A 10,425-nucleotide genomic window follows, 5' to 3' on the forward strand; every position below is an offset into this window, starting at 1 on the left:
TCTACCCACCGTCTCCTCCACCGCCTTCAAACTCCAACCAAACCCACATATATCCTTCTTATTTGTTTCACACTTTATAATTATCAATCCTGGACCCTTCACCATCGTTATATAATCTCAATTCTTGTTTATGATTATTGCTCTTGCTTTTGGTGCTCTTGACGGTTCAAATGGACTCGTCGGAGGACCTAATAGATCACTTTATATAGTTTTCGTTCAAATAACCATGGATTTCTGTTGTTGACATCATAACTACTTTGTGAACTGATTTAATTGAGTTATTGTTGAGTTTTGTGTAGTTTTTAGATTTCTAGGGTTTTGGAACCACTTAGGGTCCGATTGACCCTCTTTTTAGTCGAGTGTGATTGTAAAAGGTGTGCAGTTTGAATCGGGTCTGGGCGACCTTGGATATGTGTTGAATTGAGTTTTGGACATACTTGGGATTTTGAATTGAGTTCTTCGCTGAATCGAATTGAGTTTTGGATTTGAGTCGTATCGAACTTGAAATACAATCAAATCAAATTTTGAAAAGATGTTCAAACGCTGAAGTCAAAAGGAATCGAATTTTCAATAGTCGACTCGATTCATTATAAAACTCGACTTGATTCAAATGAAAAATCGACCCGATTCATTTTAAGTTGAAAATTTTTCAAAATCCTTCAAATTGCAAAATGACCATTCAATTCGATTCATTTACACTCAATTCGATTAGTTTGTACTTGGTAGTTTTTGAAAAATTTCTTGTTGTACATTTTGTTAGATTTTGATATTTAATAACTTCATTATCTTGTATATATTTTTGATCTCTTCTTTATGTATCAGTTCTAATGGTTTGTTTGATGATATACTTGCAGCAACACAACATGTATGGTCCTCTTGATCTTCCCAGAAGGTATTTCTTGAAATTCCACTAAGAGATGCCATCTGCCAATCTGGAGATTCACTCGGGTTGGATTGAAGAATTTTATACGAATGCCAAAACTGTTAAGGATGGTGATGCTATTACAACCATAGTGACCGGGAAGAAGTTGAGTATAAAAGAAGAGGATGTCAAACGACCCTCCTTAAACATCGAAGACGACCCACATCATTATTATGAACGTATAATAAAGAAGGACTTAGAGGAATATGTCACCAACATTAGGTATGATGTTTCATGGAGTACTTTAGAGTAAAGGCATTTACCACCATATTGGAAGCTTCTCTTCCACATCATAGTTAACTGTTTGTCTGAGAAAAAAAGGTGAGTTGATAAACTCAAGACTGAATGGGTTAGAGTTATGGCGTGTCTAACAACAAAGTTGAGTTCAACTATTCCAAGTGGTTCTTTAAGTGCATGCAAGCATATGTGTTGTCAAAGCACACTTGGATTATTTATCCAAGATTTGTACAGCTTCTGTTGGATAACATGATGCCTAAGGTTTCAAGGCCCGTGTACCCAAAAATGTTTGATAAATATGGTGAATCAGACTGTGTTCAAGGAAATGTTGGAGCCCCAAGTCCATAGTGGGTACATTATCAAGGAGAAGTTCCAGGCACCAAGTTCGGTTTATTTGTTGAAACCGAACCTGATAGTGAAGAAACGAGTGAAGAAGCTGGAGATGATGATGATGATAGTGGATATGATGATGGTGATGGTGAACAAGGTGGTGATGAGGCCACTGTAACGGACACTGAAGTGGACAGTGAACACAGAACAAAGAAGAGGCACGGCAAAAGAGGAAGGTTCTTAGTTAGCCTTCTACTGGTGGTCCATCCCAACAATCAGAGGAAGAGGAGGAACCCGAGAGACCCCTCAAACGTTTGAATAAAGTAATTGACTCCAAGAAGTCCGCTACTTCAAAGATACCTACTTCTGTAAGGGTAATATTTCCCAAGAACTTGTTCTCTGATCAACCGTTGTTAAATGCCGAACGTAATGATGAGGTGACTATATTGGAGTCAAGGGTTTCCTACCTTGAATATGATTTACCTTCCTCCACCAATCTTGTTCAAAACCTTAGGAGGAAGTTAGAATCAGGTGTTGATAGAACGATGGTTGAGTATGAGAGTCTTGATTCCCGAGTTTGACTGTTGGAGGGTGAATCCACTTCCTCACGGAATGTTGGAATGTTGATTGGTGAGAACGCAGATCTGTGAGAGGATATTGACATAGCTGAAGGCCTAGATTGACCAACATGAACACTTCAACGACGGTCAGATCTAAGTCAATGAAGGTTTGGTCAACTGCTACCTTGCTGCCACTAAGGTTCTGCAAATGATTGATAAAGATATTAAGGACCTAAAGACACAATCAAAGACCATTTTTAGGAGCTGGGTAGACTCTGAAGAGGCAGAAGATGAGAAGAAGAAAAAGAAAAAGGTTACCTTAGCTAATCTGGTTGCTGATGCTCTTTATGTCAGCACTCGAAGTGGCTTAGGTAAAAGTAGCCTCAAAGCTGGCGGTGAAGGTATAAGTGGTAGTGTTCGTGGTACCACTAGTGATGAAACATCCGTCGTTGTTGATACGATTGTTCGTGGTGCTGCTATTAGTACCAGTGTTGTTGATACGGTTGCAATTATTTCTGGAGTGAGTGTGGAAGCCGTTCCAATGATTACTCCAGTTGTTGGAGAAACTAACTCTGGGAACGAGGCAGAGGACGAGAGTGATGAAAAATATGAGACTGATGATGAGGACAACGATGATGATGATCCTCATGATAGTTTTGTCGAGCCGCGTGATGGTAATGGCGACAATGGCGGTGGAAATGGTGGTTATTGGTGGCAGTGGAGTAGTCGATTAGTCTGCTTCACAATCTAGCATACCAAGATTTAAACCCCAATCTACTGATCTTGCTAAATGTGTAGGTACCAAGTCTCCAGCTCAAGAAGTTGTGGAAGAAGATGATGATGGTATAAGTTACCCACTGAATTCGGACATGCAGTTCGTGACGATGGAAATAAAGCTCCAGAATCTGCCACTGTAGTTGCTCTTCCAATCTACTTATCTAGATCAGAAAATAAGAGACTAGGATGTTGTGATAGAAGATGAGTTCGGCTCTCTTTTTAATCTTGCTAAATGTGTAGGACAAGTCTCCAGCTCAAGAAGTTGTGGAAGAAGATGGTGATGGTATAAGTTGCTCACTGAATCCGGACACTCCAGTTCGTGATGATTCAAATAATGCTCCAGTATTTTCCACTGTAGTTGCTGATCCGATCTACTGATCCAACTCAGAAAACGAGAGACTAGGATGCTGTGATAGAAGATGAGTTCGGCTCTCTTTTTAATCTTGCTAAATGTGTGGGTACCAAGTCTTCAACTTAAGAAATTTTGGAAGAAGATGATGATGGTATGAGTTACTCAATGAATCCGGACACTCCAGTTCATGATGATGCAAATAAAGCTCCAAAATCTGCCACTGTAGTTGCTCTTCTAGCAAAGAATGCCTCAGGTGTACCCAAAAAGAAGAAAACATGCCATTACGTCAACACTTAATATACTACACGATACCAAATGGACGCTCATCATGATGAATCACTCATACTGTACACTTAGTGGCACAACAGCAGTCAGATCTGGATGATTTGAAAAGAAAATGGTTCACTCACTTACCTGCATCACTCTCAAATGAAGACTTTCAAAACTTGACATGAATTTCTTTAAGAGAGCAGCCGGTGATTGTTCAATCGAAGATGGACAACATGGTTGGTTTGCCTGTAATGCTCTAAGACAATCAAAGGACGGTACCCAGATCTGGAAATCAACAAAGGTGAAAATCACATACATCCTACTGAGATCAATCCTCTCACTGGCAAGAAGAAATTAGTCTTGAGATATCCAATGCCAAAGGATGGACCTGAAGTGCTTATCGGTGGAACCTTTGAGTCAAACACACTAAAGGATTTCAAGTCATGGCACTTTGACAGCCAAAACTGGTGAAACGGTTATCCAGTGTCATGGAAGCAAGGGTTATAAATCTTTCAGATTCTTTGATGAACACATGCTGATGCGATTTGACAAGAAGGACCTCATGAAGCTGCATGACTTTCCCCTGCTTGCCATCTCTGAGTCAAGCAAAGGTGATGTTGAATTGTCATCGTAAAGTTCAAAAAGTTCATCCGTCGCGTTATTGACAACCCGACAAAGGATGAAAACCTTGCTAAGGAAATAACAACAAAAGACTAGAGGGGGATTGTAGAACCTAGTTTTGTTAATTAGTCTTTTATATTATCCCAATTGTTATTAATGTATTAATCTAGCTTTCGCTTGTTGTAATCATGTTTGGACCTGAGTACTGTAATGTTGAGCCCATTGGGCCTATTATAATGAAAGGTGCATGATGTGCTTTCACATATATAAGGTGAAGCATACTCATGCACACACAACCTTTTGCAAAATCTCCATCTTATATGTTCACCTACTTTCTCTCTAGTCTCCCTTTCTTTCCTCTTCGAGTAATAAAAATAACGCACAAGATTCGAGATCTCAGTTGGCTACAAGTGATTTCCGCTAGCTTGTAGTTAGAGACTGATTCAAGAACTAGTTGTTTGATCCGTTCTAAGAACCTACATCATATGTAAAAAACATTTATTATATAGAATATTATTATTGAACTACTATTTCACATTAATTACATTAAAACTTGTAATCTACCTTTCGTTCATGACTACAAATTAAATTTATTTAATTCCCTCTAGAATTACTCTTTAATACCTTCTAATTTCTGACCATTTTTCTATAAGTGTTTACCACTAAACAACCACTTTCATTACCTTTTTATTTGTTTTTATATTAAATAATTAAGCGCTATTATTATGCAAATATGGACGTATTCTTTTGGATCTGAATGAGCTTCACGTTGAAGAAGATTCTATTGAAAAACAAAGAGAAAACAAGAAAACAGTCAATAAGGAACTATTTGTTGGTCAATATTTTCTAAGTGAATTTTTTTATCAAAATTTTGCAAGAAAAAATGAGTTTTCCATTCGAAAAGGGAGGTTCATGAACAAGAAAGGAGAAAGGAAAAGACGTGAAAAAATTCACTTTCATATTTGAATATTATTTACATATCAATGAATAGAAAAATTGTGAGAAATTAGAAGTGATGAAAGAGTAATTTTAAAGGGAATTAAAACTTTTTAATTAGTAGTCATAAATAAAGGGAGATTTCAGAGGGAATTATAAAAATATTAAATATGATAGTTATTAAACGATTAATATAATTAATGTGAATAGGTAGTTTCAATATTAATATTTATATAATAAATATGTTTCAAATGTGCGCTTAAGGCATATATTAGAATATCCCTATATATAACCACATAAAAACAACTCTCTTCTCTTTACCGGCACGAGATTAGTAACAAAGCACACTTTATATTTACAAGTAAATAACTAAATATAATGAAAAGAAACTAACATTAATATATAGATGGAATATTACGTGAGAATAAAGAAATACATCATCTTCTTATTCTTATGTGTGTTGCACTAGTTGCCAACCAACAAATATATTTAACTAGCGTTTTATTTGGCGCTTTGCATTAAAGCAAGATTGGTAAAAACTAGGCGATGGTAAAACCCAAACATTGAGCCTGTAAATCAACATTAATTCAGTTTCATTTATGTGCATTAACATAAAAGCGAAAATTAAAATATATAATTATTATAATTGAGGTGGACTGTCGTCAGTCGATTAAAGTTGGGCAGTAATAAAACCCTCCCCTACGTTATCGATCCCAGGCGTTGAGACGGTCAATATACACAAATTCGGTCGGTTTCTATCACATTCGTTATGGTAGCGGAACTAAAATAAGAAAAGAAAAAAAAAATGGGATTTGGTTGGATTTCGTTATGTCCGTTATAATATTGGAACTAAAACAAAATGTGGTGAGTCTAAACGAATACGATCGGTTTCTTTCATGTTCGTTACGGTACTTGAACTAAAACAAAACAAGAAAAAATGAAAGCAAAATTATCATTTGGTCGGCTTTCATTACGTTCGTTATGCGCTAGAACTGAAAAAAAAATAACAAATATCTTCCAACAATGAAATGCAGCCAAGTAGTTTAGTATAGATGTTTACGGCATTAAAACTCTTATATTATTTATACTAGCTTTTGAACCCGTGTATTACACGGGATTTTTCAGATAATAAAAATAAAAAGATACATTATTCGAAATAAATGAACAAAATTAAAGGTAAAAATAAAATATATAGTACAAACAATAAGAAGTCTAGAATCTCAAATTTACAAAATCAATTTTATATATACAATATTTGCATAAATTGTTTTGACCAATTACCCGTGGATAACTATGATGAATAAGATAAAATATTAGAAAATTATAATGAAAATTATAACTCATTTCTCAAAAAAATTTTGTCCCGTGACCTATGGATTGTTAGAATAGATAAGATGAGAAATTAGATAATTAAAAATGAAATTATAACGCAATTGCCAAAATTATCTTGACCCATGGATTGTTAGGTAGAATTAAATGAGAGATTAGAGAATTGGAAAGGAAATTATAACCCATTTGTCAATATGGTTTTGCTTCATAACCCATGGATAAGTCAAATGAATGAGAAGAGAGATTAGACTAAGAATGAATGTGAGATTGCCACATCATCTTCATTATTTTCTTTTATTAGTATAGTTAGATTAGATTTGATGATTTATATACTAGATAATACGGGATTGGTTAATATTTGTTAAGAATGGTACAAAATGTTTTACAAAAGATCCACTCCACAAAATTCAGCGAGAGTTTCGTAATTTAATACTGGAGATTAGTTTCTTAAGCATCAAGGAACCTCCAAGGCCCTCAAAGCTACCCATAAATTGATAAACTGAATTACCTTACAATTTTAAACCATATACCCCCACTGATTTAAATTTGATAATCTCTTATCCCAACAATAACACCGACCGACCTACGTAATTAAAATTGTAAACCCTAGATAAAGGATCAAATACAATAATCCCTTATCATACAATAGGTACGCGAGTTTCTTCACCATCGATTTTCAAAAAATACGCGACCGTTCTAATCCTCTGCTCCACTACTCCATCGATTCCGTACGCCTTCACCGTCACCGTCCAATGATTGCATCTACCGTCGTGAACACTATCTTCCTCGTCACGCCTTTTTCACAGGTCAGTTGATAAAATTGACCAATTAAAATTGAAATTGTTGAACTAATTGATCAATTCAACTTTGAAATTGGTCCAATTAATCATCAATTTGAAGTTTCAATTAATCAATTTTGAGTTTTGTAAACCCAGTTGCAGACGTTCCATTTTTTTTCATATGATCGAATCAATGATCAAATTAACGATCGATTGACGATTGTTTGATGATTATGAGATTATATAAAGTGATTTCAATGTTCAATTTCATGTTTACATGTGTTTAATTTTTTTTTTTTTTTTGTTAGTTTTAGAAGTAACACCCAGAACTTCTTAGAACTTCTAAACTTTATCAGTTTTGAATGCCCAGAACTTTTTAGAACTTCTAAACTTTACCAGTTTGAACACCCAGAACTTCTTAGAACTTCTAAACTTTATCAGAACTTCAATACTTTTTTGAACACCCAGATCTTATTTGAATGTATTAGAACATTTAAAGATGTTCTTTTTTGGTCAGAACGTTTAAAGGTATTCCGTTTTGTTTCAGAACGTTTAAACATAATATTTGTACGGAACTTATAAACAACATTATTTAAAAACGTATAAACAGAACGTATAAACTTTTTGTATTGAACTTTTAAAGTTTAATTGATTATGTTCTGAACGTTTAAACTGAACGTATAATATGTTTAAACAGAACGTATAAACAGATCGTATAAACTTAATGTTAATACGTTCAATGTCAAAACCCAGAACTCAAAACTCAAAATTGATCGACGAAAACTTCAAATTGATGATTAATTGGATCAATTTCAAGGTTAATTGATCAATTAGGCTCATCATAATTTTCAATTTCAATTGGAAATTGCTTAACTGGCCTGTGACCAACGATCGATGGTGGTGACGGACGATGGTGGTGCTCATGATAGTAGACGACGGTCACGATGGTGGACTTTGATGGGTATGCGTTAAGTATTTTTAGGTTAATTACAATTATACCACTAAGCAGTTTTAATTTCAATTAAAATCGATGGTGCAGGAAGTCGCGTATGTAATGTATGATAAGCGATTATTATACGTTAACTCACCCCGTAAACCCTAGACCCACCATATATATATATATATATATATATGTATATATATATATATATATGTATATATATATATATGTATATATATGTATATGTATATATATATATGTATAATATATATATATGTATATGTATATGTATCACCGCATCAGTTAAATGGGCATTTTCTTTACTAGTGTAACTATTTACTAGTGTAACTAAGATTACAAGCTTAAAATGTCTAAAGTATATATATTCTAGTAGCTAATATTACATAAAATATATGATAAAAAGAAATATGCTAAATATCATGATCAAACAATAATTATAAACATCTGGATTCGTTGTATATTTGTTAAAGGATACAAAGTGTTTTTATTAATTGATGATCGGCTACTCCACACAATTTAGCGAAAGTATCGTAATTTAATAGAAGAGGCTAATTGCTTAAGCACCAAGGGACCTTAAAAACCCACAAAGCCATTAACTGAATTTACCAAATGACTAACTACAATTTTAAACCATACACCCCCACTAATTTAAACTTGATAATCTCTTATCCCAACGATAACACCGACCGACCTAGGTAATTAAAATTGTAAACCCTACACCCACCCTATATATATATATATATATATATATATCACCGCATCAGTTAAACCCCATTCAAGAAACATAGAAATTTGTTTTGATGGCTGAGTCGGTTGTTCTTCCGGTGGTAATGTACGACGGTGTGAATGAGGTCGGCGTTGGGAATATTAACATCAACCAGACGATGGAGTTGAAGCAACTTCAGAAGATGTTGAAGGAAGCCGTTGGTCATAACAATCTAACAACTTACCTGGTGGAAAGCAACCGATCAAAGAGTCCTTTGAAGCGCACGAAACGTCTGATCAACGGTAATGTGAACTTCCTTTCGTTAGCACGAGAGAGTAAAGGTTACTTCCGTTTGGTCTTGAAACAGTCACCGAGGAGGAAGTCGAATGTATTCACGCCGCCTGTGTCTCCTTGGTATGTGATGCAACTCCGTAAGAATCAGTTTGATATAATCCGCCGCCAAATGTCGTCTGGATACCACCATGGAGTTCCTTATTTCCCTACAATCTTTTACCCGGTCTTGATTCGAAGTTACTCACCGGCGTATACAAGTTTCCCGAGGGTTCAAGAAAGTAGGGCATTGTGCAAGAATTGTATCGCAGCCGAGAAAGAGGGAACTGAAGCGCCTTTTCACTCATGTGTTTATGACCAGGTTGTTGCGGGTGGTTTCCGGTCTACCTCAGGGCCGATCTCTCGTCTTCGGTGAAAGGAGATTTTAGGGTTTTTGTTAATTCGGTGAAAGGATTCTTTTTTAGGGTTTTTGTTGGTTCGTAACTTCGTATATGGAAAAATTAGATTGAGATATATATGGTATGACTTTATAGTACTTGCATGTAATGATGTAAAAGATCTTACCTGAATATTATTAGTTGGTATATTGAATCTATTTCTTTTGTTATTGCATCTCCATATTTTCAAATAAAAAACTATACATTACTAGTTGCTTCTTAAGGTTGAATCTGTAAGAAAATAATAATAACTGTAATATTAATAAAGAAGAAGGTGAAGAAAAATGGACATGTTTGTGTATTCAGAAAGACGGTTTAAAACCTATCGTGCCCAAATACATATCTTTTAATAATGGTAACATCCTATGTTTACGGGTACTGTTACATAATTAAAATTGATGACTTATACATGATAGATTTAGTTAGTGAAAGTGATATGTTGATCTAATAATTTTTGTTAGGTTAGCATGTGCATGCTTTACGTTTTATATAGGTGAAGTCATGCCATGCATGCTAACTTTTTATCTTTAACGGCCCAATGGGCTCAATATTACAATTTACAAGGCCTTGAACCTAAACATAAACAAACAAACCCAAAGTTTACTAAATACATCATGACATAAACGTAATAATACAAAAGTTATGGTCTTCAATCGGGCTCGTATTCGGAAGGAGAGTCATAATCAAATAGTTGATTGTCAACAAGATAATAAACAAAGTTGTTGAACTTCTCAACTATCTTGTTAGTGTTTTCCTTTCGAACGTCTTCAATAGTGGACAAAGGAGAATTGTAAAGTTTCAACAAATCCTCCATGCTTAGACCCGTCAATCCGTGCTAATCAAAGAAGCGGAGCAAGTACATGGTCCATAGTGAATGACCACCTCCTTTGTGTTGTTGTCGAACTTCCCATCAACAA

Source organism: Bidens hawaiensis, unplaced genomic scaffold (genome assembly GCF_021521415.1).
Source record: "Bidens hawaiensis isolate Kalapana, Puna unplaced genomic scaffold, B.hawaiensis_p1.1 tig00057466_1, whole genome shotgun sequence".
NCBI classification, from domain to species: domain Eukaryota; kingdom Viridiplantae; phylum Streptophyta; class Magnoliopsida; order Asterales; family Asteraceae; genus Bidens; species Bidens hawaiensis.